We start from the raw sequence: 14,011 nt of genomic DNA, 5'->3' as shown, positions 1-14,011 counted from the left end.
AGCCGCTCCTTAGAAGCCCTATACAGAGTCACTATGAGTTGGAACCTACTTAACAGCACTTAACAACAACAATTCCCCAATATATATGTGTGTGTGTGTCAATCTGAATGGGTTATGTTTCTCAGTGGTTTGGAAGTTACGTAATGATGCAATGCGGCAGTTATGTGATCATTCCCAGTGATGTGCTCTGATGTGATAAGCCACTATGAAGATTAAGGACGGACTAATACCCTTAAGCCCATCACAACCCTGATCTGATGTAAGACAGTTACGAAAGGGTATGACCTGAGCAGAGAAAGAGGGACCTGTTACCATCCAAAAGAAGGGTCAGAGGTTGTCCTTTGGACCTGGGGCTCTGTACACTGTGAATGTCTTAGATCCAGGGAAAATTGATGCCAAGTCACATGGAGATCTCCAAAGAATGCTGGGCCTACAGATGCTAAAAAGAGACAAGGACCTTTCTCCAGAGATGATGCTCTGAATTCAGACTTACAGTCTCCTAAACTATGAGAGAATAAATTTCTATTTATTCAAACCATTCACTTATGGTATTTCTGTTATAGCACCACTGGAGAACCTGACAGCAGAAAGGACACAAACTAAGAGATAAGTGGAAGGTCAGTCATTTTTCTGAAGAGTCTTTCACAGAAACCTTGGGATAGGTTTGCCTAACTTCCTCAGTCCACAAGTGTGGAAACTGAGGGCAAGAAATGAGGAAGGGCCAACCTGAGGGCACCCGGAGAGCCACAGCTATGGATTCCATGCCCATTGTGTTCCAATGGCACAGAACAGTATGACAGGATGAGGCCCAGAAAAGGCCACAGCCACCTCCTTGAGGATATTAATGTATTCTGCAACCCTCTTCCATCATACAGGGGAAAGGTTGTCTTTTTGGAAGCAGAGGTGCCAGTCAGCTGACAAACTGCATGGAAGGCTGGAGAGGGTGTAAAAGCCCATCTCTGGCCCAACAGCTATTCTAAGGCACCTAGGGATAATGGCTAGTACCAAAATAACTCAGTCTCCTCAGACTTGGTCCAGCCTCACAGCTCTGCGCCACCTGAGGTGAAGCTAACACTGGAATTTCTCTTAGCTACACCTATACACAAGGAGCTCTGGTAGTGTAGTGGTTACGAATCGGATTGTGAACCGCAAGGTCAGCAGTTCAAAACTACCAGCTGTTCCGCGGGAGAAAGATGAGGTGCTCTGCTCTGGTGAAGATTTACAGCCTTGGAAACCCTGTACAGGGTGGCTATGAGTCGTAACCGACTCCACGGCACATAACAACACCACCTATAAATTCAGCTTTTAGCAGAGCCTGCAGGAGGCAGGGTGGCCATCAGACCCACTTCTGTCCACTGGGGGCTCGAAGCTTGGTGGGACCAGTCAGGTTGCTTGAGTGGTGATGCACAAGTCTTTAGCAGGGAAGATTTTCTGAGGAAAGGATCCTTAAATGAGTACAATGAACATAAAGAAGCTTGGCAGTCCAGGAGGGTAAGGAAAGTATTCTGAGTAATAGAAGAAACTGTCCGTGCAAAGAGAAGGTAATACACCTTAAGTTCAGGGAATAGTTTGCAGTTTTAGTGGGAAACATCAAGAATTTAAGCAGGGGATAGAGAAGGCAGGACAAGAGGCTGGAAAGCCGGATTTTGATGAAATTATATAGGACCTCGAATACCAAGGCTATGAGTTTGGTCTATCTTTAGTGGCCAAAAGTGAGCCTTGGCAGATACTTGACGTAGAGTGTGTCCTGGTGGCTCAATGGCTAACCACTCAACCTATAACCAAAAGGTTGGAAGTTCAAACCCACCCATCAGCTCTGAGGAAGAAAAGACTTGGCAGACTGCTCCAGCAAATACTACAGCCTAGAAAACCCTGTGGGGTAGTTTTATTCGGTTATATGGGGTCCCTATGAGTTGAAAATGCACTCAACAGTAAGAAGCATGCCATGATCAGATTTACAGGTAGAAAATGTTCTGCAGCGCCTTCAGGGAGTTTGTCCTGGGGCGGTGAGAGGATGTTGAGGCGGTGAGAGGATGTTGATTAACGGGAGATAGCACTTTATTCCGGATAGAGACCTACTTTGTTGTTGTTGTTGTTATTAAGTGCCATCAAGTTGATTCCTACTCATAGCGGCCCAGTACAGGGTTTTGGAGGGGTGGCTTATGAGTTTGAACCGCCGACTTTACGGTTCAAACCGACCTACTTAAAGAATTAATATCGTCCATAGAAGGCTAATATCGTCACTTCCCAGACTCCAATGCCAAGTCTCTCCCAGGATCCAACTTTCCTTCATTGCTCCTGTATTCTAAGTTTGAGCAGGATAAACCGTGAAGCCCACGCTGAAGCCCTAAACCCTAGACAAGGCTGCCCGAGCTGCAGAGACTTCAAGTTCCAGCATGCTTTGCTCTCCAGCTCTGCAGGTCGCGCATGCTGCTTTACAACAAAGGCGGGGCTGGTTTATAAGTAGGTGGGACTTGACAGCTGGGTGAAGTGCGGGAAACCTAGGGACCGCCATCTTGCCTTGGGTCAAACCAATGTACACTTAGTGGGAGGTTCGTGTTTACTCTCTCGTCAGTTCCTACAAGTACTGAAATAAAATGAGAATAAAAACTTCAAGTCCCCTTATCATACTTTATGTCTAGAACTGCTTCCATTTTACGGCTTAAAAGAGAACTGAACCACCAAGGAAGAAATAACACATCCCACCACGGTTGCAGTCGACTAGATGCCGCTGGGGGCGGAGTCGGAAGTGGCCCCGCCCCACCTCCTGGTAGGAGGGGGACTTCCGCTTCCGGCAGCGGCGGCTGCAGCCTCGCTCTGGTCCCTGCGGCTGGCGGCCGAGCCGTGTGTCTCCTCCTCCGCCGCCGCCATATTGCCTGTGTGAGGAGAGGGGAGAGCGGCCGCCGCCGCTGCCGCTTCCACCACAGGTACCGTGGGAACCACCAAGCGAGGTCGTTGAGGGCTGGGGGTGGCCCTGAGTGGGGCAACGGGACTCAGCTGCTCCTCAGGCTTTCTGCAGACTCCCGAGCAGCCCGTTGCCTTCCCTCGCCCCCCCCCCACACTTTCCACATACTCACCAGCCGAGGTCCTTGCAGCCCATCTGGAGGCTTGGGACTATCCCCCGCCCCCAGGACAGGGAGGGAGGCTTGGGAGCAAGGACCGCTGTGAGGGTGGGAACTAGTTCTCAGAGTCCAGCTTCTTGCCGGGAAGAGGGTTGGACTGGGGCGGGGACTAGGAGACCACTTGGGGGAGGGGGGGTCTCAGTCGGGGGAGGGGGTGGGAGGGTGGGGCTGGAGGGGAAAGCTAGGGGGTGCCAAAGGGAGTGGTGCCTGCTGGGTAAGGTGGGGTGAACCCTCCTGCGGAGGAGCATCGTTGGGATCGGGGCCTTCCTAGGGTCGCTCGGGGCGGAGTTGGACTTCCTACCTGGAAATTGGAGTGCAAGGTGAAGGGAGCCCCGGGCGCGGTCTCCGGGGAGAAAGGAGGGAACTACGAAGAGGGTCGATCGGGTGGAGTTGGAGTTCAGGGTTGGTTGGGAGCCTGATGGGAGAGGAGAGGTACGCAGAAAGAAGGGCTGGCTGAGTCTGTCTGCATACCTATCTTAAGTGCCTGACCTTTTGAAAGAATGTTGTTGTTAAGTACCTTGGAGTCAGTTCCGACTCTGACCGTGCACAGGGTTTCCGAGGCTGTAAATCGTTACGGGAGCAGAAAGCCTCATCTTTCTCTATAGGACTTTAAAGTTTTTTTGCCGTTTGTGTTTTGCAGTGTTGGAATATTTCTAGGTTTGTTTTTTGGGAAGTAGATTCAGGGTCAGAAGTTGCTTGACTATTGCTTTTGCGGGCAAGGAAGAGTTTTGAAAAGAAGGCACAAGTTATTTGGGAAGACCTTGCAACTGCATAAGTTGTGTGTGAAGTGAGCCTGGGGAGAAAATGAGGGGGGTGGACTTAGGGTAGACTTTGAGTTGGAGACCTCATTGCATCGAAGGAGTGACAGTATTTAAGAAGCCCAGGGGTCTCGAATATCGGGGCCACCACTACTTAGCTGAGTGTGGATTGACACAGTGGCGGCAGCAGTAGGCTCAAGAGTAACAATAATTGTGAGGATGGCGCATGAACAGACACTGTTTCGTTCTGCTGTGCATGTATATAGAGAGGGTCGGTGTGCTTAGCTGTGTGACCGAACCTCTGTGTAAGCCTCAGTTTTTCTCTGTGAAATGGATATACTGATATTTCATAGCTCACAAATTTCTGGTATGGCGCTGTAGGGTGAGTACTGGACTGTGAACCACAAGGTCGGCAGTTCAAACCCACCACCTGCTCCTCCAAAACCCTATACAGGGTCGCTATGAGTCAAAACTGACAGGACTAAACAACACAGTTTATGATAAGAAATAAGAATACTTAACACAGTGCCTGGCAGGTAGGTAGGTGCTCGATAGAACTTTCAAGTCATGTTTATTAAGAGACTAGTTGATATAGTCACAGTTCATTCTGAGTAAAATTTGTGGCCTAGAATTTGACAGTAGGCAAGGTTTCAGAATATTGTAATTGCTGCAGTGTTTTGTTTTCTAAGTCAGTTGGCTTGGTTTACCTGAGACTAAAGGCCAGGACCAATACTGTCATTTTTGGGAAATTAACTTACAGGCTTAACCTGGCAGGTTTGTCCTTCTGTGATGTTGAAATAACTTGGCTTTCACCTGCTCTTGGGGGCAGAGGAGGTATGACATGGAGAAAGAATGTAACAATTAGAAGCTGCTTAGTTTATCAGCTGATCACAAAGTTTGATCATCATGGGGCAACTTTTCCTTTTTAAAAAAGTATACCTAGTTGTGCTTTCTCAGAGGAGCCTTGTTGGTGTAGTGGATTATGAGCTGGGTGCATGTATGCCACAGGTTAGTGGATGGAATCCACCAGTCACTCTGGGGGAGGAAGAAGATGAGGCTTTCTGCTCGGGTAAAGCCTATGCAGGACTGCTGTGAGTCGCCACACAGCCGCCACAGCCACCACTTATGCGCTGTCATCTAGGATACAGTGGAAAAGAGAATGAAGCATAGGCTTGTTCATGATTAATGAGTAAATTGCCTTGCTATTTGAGGGTGAGACCGTTGGCAGCCTCTTTTCCACAATGTATGTTTAATACTTCAGTTGCCTACCAACTCTCTTCCAAACTGAGTTCATATATATACTGTTTTTTCTATATACACCTTTGGAGTCCTCATGTGGGATAAGCACTGAACTGCTAACCACAAGGTCAGTAGTTCAAACCCACCAGCCACTCTTCAGAAACCCTATACAAGGTTGTTGTGAGTTGGAACCAAGGCTGTAAATCTTTATGGAAGCAGAAAACCTCATGTTTCTCCCTTGGAGTGGCTAGTGGATTAGAACTACTGACCTTTATATTAGGCAACCCAACGTGTAACCCACTGTGCCAGTTGTTGTTAAGTACTGTAGAGTTGGTTCCGACTCATAGTGACCCTGCACAGGGTTTCCGAGGTTGTAAATCTTTACAGGGGCAAAACGCCTCATCTTTCTCCCACAGAGCCGCTGGTAGTTTCGAACTGCTGACTATGCCAGTAGTACTCCTTTTACTTCATATGTTCGAGAAAAAAGGGGGGTTTTCATTTGTAAGTGAGTTTAAAGCCTTGTGTAGAGATTTAGGGTTTGTAGAGCCCTGGTGTGGCACAGAAGGATAAGTACTGGACTGGTAACCATAAGGTTGGAAGTTCAAACCCACCAGCTGCTCTGAGGGAGAAAGATGAGGTTTTCTGCTCTCCTAAAGATTTACAGCCATGGAAACCTCATACAGGGCCACTATGAGTCAGAACCAACTCAAGGCACAAAAAAACAGTAGACAAAATGAAGAGTGCTGGTGGCAACAATGGTTAACTTGCTCAGCTGTGAAGGTCTGAGGTTCAAGCCCACCAGCCACTCTAATCATTTAGAAAGTGACATGATACATTTCTGTTGTTAAGCCACTAATTTGTGCTAAAATGTAATGGCAACAATGTTGTTGTTAGGTGCCATGAGTAGTGCCTACTCATAGGACCCAATGCACAACAAAATAAAGCACTGCTCAGTCCTGTGCCAACCTCACAATCTTTACTACATTTGAACCTGTTGCTGCCCCCATTGTGCCATTCCATCTCATTGGGGGTCATCCTCTTTTTCTCTGAATCCCCACTTTACCAAATATGATATCCTTCAGAGCAAAGTCTGGCCTTCCTGGCTTCCAAGGAGTATTCTGGCTGTACTTCTTCCGACACAGATCGGTTTGTTCTTTTGGCAGTCCGTGTTATTTTTAATATTCTCCTCAACACCACAACTCAAATGTGTCACTTCTACAGTCTTCCGTATTCACTGTCCAAGTTTCACATGCATATGAGGTTATTGAAAATACCATGCACACGGCCTGAGTCAGGCACACCTTTGTATTCAAAGTGACAGACATAAAGAGCTATTATTTTGAAAACATTTTGTGGATGGCAACAATAGATAGTAGAAGAAATTGGTAGTAGTTTTTGAATTTGTGATTTAGTAGAAACGGAGAAATTTGAGGAGCATGATTACCTTGAACAGATTGCTAGCAGAAGAGTCGATGCTAGTGGTTTCTGCTAGTGAGGACCGAAGGAAGTGAGGAACATGGTAGAGAAATCTTAACTATTAAAAGAGATATAGAAGGAAATGAAACACATCTTTTTGGAAACTGGAGAAAGGGGGATCCTTGTTATAAAATAGCAAAAAAAAAAAGTTTAACAGAATATGCCCTGTAACTATGTGGAAAATTAAACTTGTAAATGATTAACTTGTATATTTAGCTGGAGATTTCCAAGCAAAGTCTTGAAGATGCAACTGGATTTCTTCTTGCTATTTATTACAAAATATGAGAGGAAAAGATAAATTGAAAGAAAAAATGTTAAACCAAAGTGTCCACGACTTGATCAAAGTACCAGCATACTCAATCACAAAAGGGCTCTTAGAAGACATCAAGGGTGTGACTCCTGGATTCCCTAATCAAACTAGGAAGTTTAGAGTATCATCCCTCAGCTTCAACAGAAACCAGAGATAAAGAAGCTATTATTTTGAAAAGATTTGTGGACTTGATTTCTGTCTAATAAGTAAATCCCTGTGAATTTCATACAAAGTTCACAATGTTCTTGAGAATTTTATTTTAGCAGAAACACTGACCGTTTAGATGGACAGGGATTGGAAGAGTAAGAAATTTGAGTAGATGGTTGTATCCCCAAAATTCTACTGGTAGGAATCAAACTCATGCAACTACTAGCTGCAAATGTGCCACTTTTAAAAGAAGGGCAATATAAGTGAGTGGAGCCAAAAGCCACAGAGGATTTTTCCATGCTTTGACATGTAATAGAGTTTGCACAGCTGGATTTCAAAACTGCTTTGGAGCAGACTCCATTTTATTTTAACATTTTCCCCATTTAAGCTGGGATGTCTCCTTTTTTGCCCCCACCGTTGTATGTTGGGGACAGATAACTTAATTCTTAGGAATTGTATCCAAAGAGTTGTACTTCAGTAGATTATAAATAGCTTCATCCATATGTGATTTAAGGAGCCCTGGTGTGTTGCTGTGGGTTAATGTTCTGGACTGCAAAATTGGTTTGAACCACAAAGTCGGTGGTTCAAGCTCACCAGCCACTCCTTAGAAACCCTTTACAGGGCTGCTGTGGGTCAGAACCAACTCCACAGCATTTAACAGCAGCAGGTAGCATAGTAATTACAAGTCAGGCTGCTAAACTCAAGGTCAGCAGTTCTAAACTACAGCTGTTCCACAGGAGAAAGATTTACATACAGCCTTGAAAACCCTATAGAGTGGCTATGAGTAGGAACCAACTCCGGCACACCACCACCACCATACCCAATTTAGATTATGAGATTTGGAGCTTTTGAGTTGAGATTTAGATGAGACTTTGGGACTTTCTGTAGCTACTGTAATGATAGAAAATTTTGAGGACCTTGGAAGGGGATGATGGGTTTTTGCATTTAGGAGGGATATGAACCAGAGGATACACTGGTAGGCAGAATGGTTCCTGAACCTAAAGATATTCATGCCCTAATCACTTGAATCTGGATCTGTTAATTTAAGGGACTTTGCTGATATAATTAAGGTTAAGAACTTTGATAGGTAGGGTGCTTGTCCTGGATTTTCAAGCCTAGTCTAAATCATTTAAAAAGACCATTTGCCCTTGAGTCACTTCCAACTCATGATGACCTTGGGTGTGTCAAAGTAGAACAGTACTCCATGTAGTTTTCATTGGCTCTTTTGAAGTATGAGGGAATCAACCTACCATGTCTAGAGGGTCAAATGGAAAGCCTGAGAAGGAATGTGGATGGCTGCTAGGAGCAGCTGCTGACAGCCAGTGAGAAAACTCATTCTCACAACTATAAGGAATACAGTTCATCAAGCGACCTAAATGGAAGCACATTCTTCCCCAGAGTTAGCTGCAAGGAACATAGATCTCTGCTGGCATCTTGATTTTGGCCTTTTGAGACCTTCAGCCGAGGAACAAGCCAAGTCCACTTGACTTCTGAACTCTAGAAACTGAAGATGATAATTTGTGTTGTTTTAACCCATTATATTTGTGATAGTTTGTTAGAGCAGCAACAGAAAACTAATACAGGGTTTTGTTTTAGAATCCTTTCTATAGAATATGGACAGCAAAGATGATTTGGCCCTTTATGACAACAGAATAACAGTGTTGAGTGGAACCTAGCCCTCTTTCTTGATATATAAATACCCCGTTAGTGTCCTTAGATGCAGTTTGAGGGGACTAGATGACCAGCTTGGTAAAATATAGATTCTAGAGTTCTAGGCTATTTCTGGAATTCTAGTGTGGCACTGTGGATAAGATGCTGGACTGCAAGGTCAGTGGTTCAGACTTACCAAGCTCAGAAATCCTACAGGGTTACTATGAGTCAGAACCGACTCAATGGCACTTAACAACAGGCCCATTTCTAGGAGCCCTGGTGTGACACGGCAGGATAATGTGCTGGACTGCAAGGTTGGTTTGAACCGTAAGGTCAGCAGTTCAAACTCACACCCACTGCTCCTCAGAAACCCTATATAGGATTGCTATGAGTTGGAACCAACTCTACAGCACTTTAACAACAACAAAATCATTTCTAGGACTTCTGGTGTCGGCACTGTGTACTGGGTTGCTATGAGTCGGAACTGACTCTACGGCACTTAACAACAAGCCATATCTAAAAGTCGAGTCAGTTCCTCCTACTCATAGTGACCCTTCATAGGGTTTCTGAGGAGCTACTGATGAGTCTGAATGCTGACCTTGTGGAACAAACCAACTTTGCAGTCCAGCGCATTAGCCTGCAGCGCCATACCAGGACTCCATCTAAAGAAGGTAGGATTTCTTTAAAAAGTGATTTTTTTCATATCTATAGTAGATTTCTTGGATAAATTGTACACTTTATCAAGTTTTATTGGCTGAATAAAATGATGGATGTATATGACAACCTTTTAAAGACTTAAATCCTTAAGGGGATATGGAAAGGATGATTTTTTTTTTTTTTTTTTAATTGGTAACTACATCATGGTCTGTACATTGTAGCTCTCTCCTCCTTCCCTGCCCTCCGAGTTACAAGGTCTTTTGGGAATCACAGCTACAGAATGAAGTTTCTGGCTTTTTTAAAAAAAAAAAGGTGTTTTATTTTTGTTCTGCAGTAGCATCCTGTTGATTGGATTCATAATCTGGAGTTTAGTGATGGTGACTTCAGATGATGGAAGAAATTAAGCAGTTTCTTCATTTGCCTGAATAGAAAGATAATTCCAATTTCAGAGCATTTCATGGTAGAAGATATTTGAGATGATCTATTTGATTTCTAAGTTTAGAGTAAGGAAAATTAGACTACATTAAGTAGCCCAACCAAAGTATCTAGTGTAGCACTGTAGAATCTGCACTGGACTGTGAACCACAAGGTTGGCAGTTCAAACCCGCCAGCTGATCCCCAGAAACCCTATACAGGGTCTCTGAGTTGGAACAGACTCGACAGCACTTAACAACAACAGCTGGCCTACCATCCCAGGCAATGCAAAGTCTAGACTTTGGAACTGCAGTCCCTAAGAAAATCCCTACCTTGCTCTTTTTCTTGTCATTACCTTGGACAAGTTACTTTATCTCTCTCTGCCTCACTTTCCTCATGGGGTCTTTGTAAAGGTTATTTGAGCTAATGTATCCAATACATTTAGCATAGTGCTCTTAAAATGTTAATAGGTATAATATTTATGATAACTGTTAGGACAGCTGTGTAACAATATTTACATAAATATTATAGTACAGTTTGTACAAATTCAGATATTGGGAGCTGGTGATACAGTGTTATTATCAGGGATTAGGTTAGGGATAAGCACTTTAAGGTAATAATTATGCTTGTGACGCTAGAGTTAAAAGAAGCAGCTCTATGCTAATCCCTGGTTTATCAGAATTCATTGGGTAATCTGGGCCAAGTTGTTTATCATCTTTGTTTAACAAGAGGATTCATGTGTTTATATACATCAGTTTCTTTGAATTCTTAAAATGAATAATTTCAAAGATAGTATCACACCATTTGTTTCATTTTAGAGAGAAATCTAGGGCCAGCTAGCTTTGCAAATGAAGAAATGTCCACTAGGATTGTTCAAGAAAATTAGCTGTTTTCATTTTAACAAGAACTATATCTATGTTGTTGTTGTGGAGTGCTGTCCAGTCTGTTCCTACTCAGAGTGACCCTGTATAAGGTTTCCAAAGAGCAGCTGGTGAGTTTGAACTGCCGACCTTGCGATTCAAACCTATCTTGCAGTCTGTTGCTTATCCTATAGTGCCACACCAGGATTCTGTATTGTTGTTGTTGTTTATGTGCCGTGGAGTTGGTTCCAACTCATAGCGACCCTATACAGGGTTTCTGAGGCTGTAAATCTTTGTGGGAGCAGAAAGCCTCCTCTTTCTCCCGCGGAACAGCCGGTAGATTCGCGGTAGATTCGCGGTAGATTCGAACTGCTGACCTTGTAGTTCGCAGTCCAACTCATAACCACTACGCTACCAGAGCTCCTAAGGATTCTGTATATCTGCGTTGAATTATAGGTAATCTAGTTAAAGGGGCGGGGGGTAAGTGTTTTCAGCAGAACTAGCTGTTGATCGGGGTGGTGCAAATGGTTAAGCACTTAGCTGCTAACAAAAGACTGAAGGTTGAAATCCATCCAGAGACATCTCAGCAGAAAACCTTGGCCATGTCTGTTGTCTAAAGATCACAACCACGAAGTCCTTGTGGAGCACAGTTCTACTTCTAAACACATGGAGTCATCATGAGTCAGAATGAACCCAGTGTTAGGAACGCCATTTCACTGGTTTCTACAAATTGTATCTTTCAGCCTTAAACATAAGGAACTTAGCAACAGTTGCTATGGTGGGCAAGCTTTTTTTACATTGATGATGATAGTGTTTCCCTGCATAGAAAATGCTGTGTTATCCAAAATGAAGGTCAGTGGTTCAAACTCACTAGCCACTCCTGGAAACCATATACAGGGTCGCTATGAGTCGGAACCGAATCGATGGCACTTAACAACAAGGCTAAATAAACCCATTAAAAACAAACCCATTGCCATCAAGTCAGTTCCAAGGCTGCATGTTTTCTCCATAGAACAGCTGATGGGTTTGAACCATTGATCTTTTGGTTAGCAAGTGAATACTTAACTACTGTATTACCAGGGCTCCTGGAAAGGTGCACTTAGATTTGTAGATTGTTGTTGGGTGCCAGCAAGTTGGTTCTGACTCTATAGTGACCCTGTATAGAGTTTCCAAGGAGCAGCTGGTGAGTTTGAACCACCAACCTGTGGTTCATACCAGTCTAGTGCTTTACCCACAGCACCACATCAAAACTCCATCTTTTATAATTCTCTCCGTATCACACCTTAGCACATCTTGATGTTGGCCATTTTTGTTTTTTTCTGGTTTGGGAGATTTTCTGAAAGATTTTTATTAGTTGAAACATTTTAATCTGCTTGGAAAAGTGAACGCTTGAAATTTTTCTGGAATCATTACTAATGTGGGTTTGAACAGTTGATCTTGAGATTAGCAGTCTGTTGTTTATCCTACAGAGTGCCACACCGGGACTCCTACCTTGGGCTTTCTGCTTATTAATCTAGTTGCTTCCAAAAGATTAATAGGACTTAATTTTGGAGGGTTCTTATAAGAATCAATAGCTAAAACCCCTAGAGCCCTGTCAGGGTGGGTAAAATACTATATACTCATTAGCTAGTATTCCCAGGATTGCTGTGGAGGATTAAAGGAGCTATTTAAAAGCACCGAGCATATAGGTGCCTGACTAACATCCGTTGTTTTCTGCCAGTGAAGACAGTGTGACATAATCTATGCTGATCCTCCTCACACCCGATTTTCATTTTCTGCTGCAGGTACTACGGTTTACTTTTGTTATTTTTAAATGAGACTTTACCTGTACTTCTTGTTTCAGTTGTGGTCTGCTGGTACAATTGAGGCACCAAATTGCTGCTACTAAAGGGCGGATTAATTTATAACTAATGCACAGTTACTTGTGTAAAATTTTGCTCACTGGAGTCATTATCTAGTTTTGGTGAATCTTGAATTCTCTCCCATCTAGATGGAATGATGATTCTTCCCATCTCATTCGTCTAGATTGCTCACCTATAGGTTCATGAACTTGAATCAGAGATCTTATTCCCAATGATTCTTAGATTACAGTTCAGGAATGACTTATGTGTGTGTGTTAGAGTTAAGTTTAGAGGAACATTTCTTCCTGTAAACAGTTTATCTATTACCCTGCTCTCTAAAGTAATCTTGCTTCCTTGTTTTATGTATTATTTATCCATAAACTCCCTAGGCAGGGCAGGAATCTGCTGGTATCAGTACTTTAAAAGTGTTCTGTGTATTTATGACTGACTCTGTAGAATGACTACAAATAGCCATCTACTATGGAATTGTTCTTCCATCTTTTAACACCTGATTTTTATACAATTATGGCATAGTAGCCAGCCCCAGATAAGAGAAAAATTAAAAGCCCTGACTGTTGAAATTCATTCTCTTCCCCCTTGCTTCCTAAACATGGGAAATTTAAAGCATCATATTTAATTTCAGTATTTATGTAGGCTTTTGAAGAATCAATTTGTAGAATTTCAGAAAGTAGTGTTCAGTTAGAGAAAAGAACCTTCTGAGACTGAATCAAAACAGATTAGTGTTCAAGTTCATTCTCTATCATTAGTAATCCAGTGACCTTTAGCAGACCTTGTAGCCTCTAAACTTGCTTATTTTTAAGATGGAAGTATGTAATTCATGCCATGTCTGGTTTGTAAAACAAAAACCGTGTGAGTTTTTGTTTTTGTAGGTGGGAATAAAAGTAGAAGGCCACAGTTGCGTATTAGGAATGTAATCTCAAAGTTAAATAATCCTGAAGGTTTACTCAAGGAGTAACTTTATGAGTTAGTATTATAGTGAATATTTATATTTCGAATTAAAGCTCTTAGCAGAACCAGGAAAAACTTATTGTTGGTTTTAAGCAAGTTATTTGCTTGTTCAATATGCACTTGGAATCCTGGGATTTGAAGGGCAGAGTGGGTCAAGAGAACTAACTGTCAAGCAGCTAAGTTGTTAAGATGTATGTTCTTTTTCTTACTATTAATGTGTTATTAATTTGGTAGGTGAGAAAGAACATTGTTAACCATGGTTACTGAAACTTCACTTACTCTTACATCTGTTTTTAGCTTTAACCTGTTTTCTTTTGGTTTGTTCTTCCAAGATAGGATTGGGAGATTTATTTTGTTTCTAATACCAGTGACCTCCATAGAGAAGATCTTCCTGAATACATGGCTCTCTATTAAGTGGTATATAAACAGTCACGGAAGCAGCAGTCAAGAAATCAAACAACGTATTGCATTAGGCAAATCTGCTGCACAAGACCTTTTTAAAGTGTTGAAGAGCAGAGATGTCAGCTTGAGGACTAAGGTGCACCTGAATCAAGCCATGGTATTTTCA

At 43.0% G+C, this 14,011-nt stretch overlaps 1 protein-coding gene across 2 annotated transcripts in view; it reads left to right on the top strand.

Moving 5' to 3' along the window:
• Nucleotides 1-2,759: 2,759 nt before the first annotated feature.
• CSNK2A1 (casein kinase 2, alpha 1 polypeptide) overlaps nucleotides 2,760-14,011 on the top strand; it is a 64,712-nt gene continuing 53,460 nt past the window's right edge. Inside the window, exon 1 of one of the 2 annotated variants that reach the window (XM_006860723.1) lies at nucleotides 2,760-2,927. The gene's annotated coding sequence lies outside the window, so the exon portion shown is untranslated. The remainder of the gene's footprint in view (nucleotides 2,928-14,011) is intronic. The other variant, XM_006860724.1, reaches the window with a different exon arrangement.

This window comes from Chrysochloris asiatica, unplaced genomic scaffold (assembly GCF_000296735.1).
Source record: "Chrysochloris asiatica unplaced genomic scaffold, ChrAsi1.0 scaffold00039, whole genome shotgun sequence".
Lineage (NCBI taxonomy): Eukaryota > Metazoa > Chordata > Mammalia > Afrosoricida > Chrysochloridae > Chrysochloris > Chrysochloris asiatica.
Note: the sequence above shows the minus strand (reverse complement) of the source record. Positions and strands in the feature narration are given on the sequence as shown.